Source organism: Colobus angolensis, unplaced genomic scaffold (assembly GCF_000951035.1).
Source record: "Colobus angolensis palliatus isolate OR3802 unplaced genomic scaffold, Cang.pa_1.0 Scaffold304, whole genome shotgun sequence".
NCBI lineage: Eukaryota > Metazoa > Chordata > Mammalia > Primates > Cercopithecidae > Colobus > Colobus angolensis.
In genome coordinates, this window is record NW_012116311.1 from 3216924 (window position 1) to 3217306 (window position 383).

At 48.0% G+C, this 383-nt stretch overlaps 1 pseudogene across 1 annotated transcript; it reads right to left on the reverse strand.

Annotated features, from left to right (window-relative positions):
• Nucleotides 1–6: 6 nt before the first annotated feature.
• On the reverse strand, nucleotides 7–377 carry LOC105517665 (annotated as a pseudogene). The gene has a single exon (XR_001002700.1). The product of XR_001002700.1 is annotated as a heat shock cognate 71 kDa protein pseudogene (transcript).
• Nucleotides 378–383: the final 6 nt, after the last annotated feature.

The window sequence follows — 383 nt, forward strand, 5'->3', positions numbered from 1 at the left end:
GTGTGGAACAATGCTACACCTATACTTGGGTTGGCTTAATCAACCTCTTCAATAGTGGGCCCTGAGGAAGCACCACCAGAGGGAGGAGCTCCACCGCCAGGGGATCCCCCGGGCATTCCTCCTGGCATGCCTTCTGCACTCTGGTACAGCTTGGTGATGATGGGGTTGCAAACTTTCTCCAGCTCTTTCTGCTGATGTTCAAACTCTTCCTTCTCGGCAGTCTGATTCTTATCAAGCCGGTTGATAATTTCATTACACTTGTCCAGAATCTTCTGTTTGTCCTCATCGTTAATCTTGCCTTGAAGTTTCTCGTCTTCGACAGTTGCTTTCATGTTGAATGCATAGGACTCAAGTGAATTCTTGGATGATACCTTGTCCCTCTG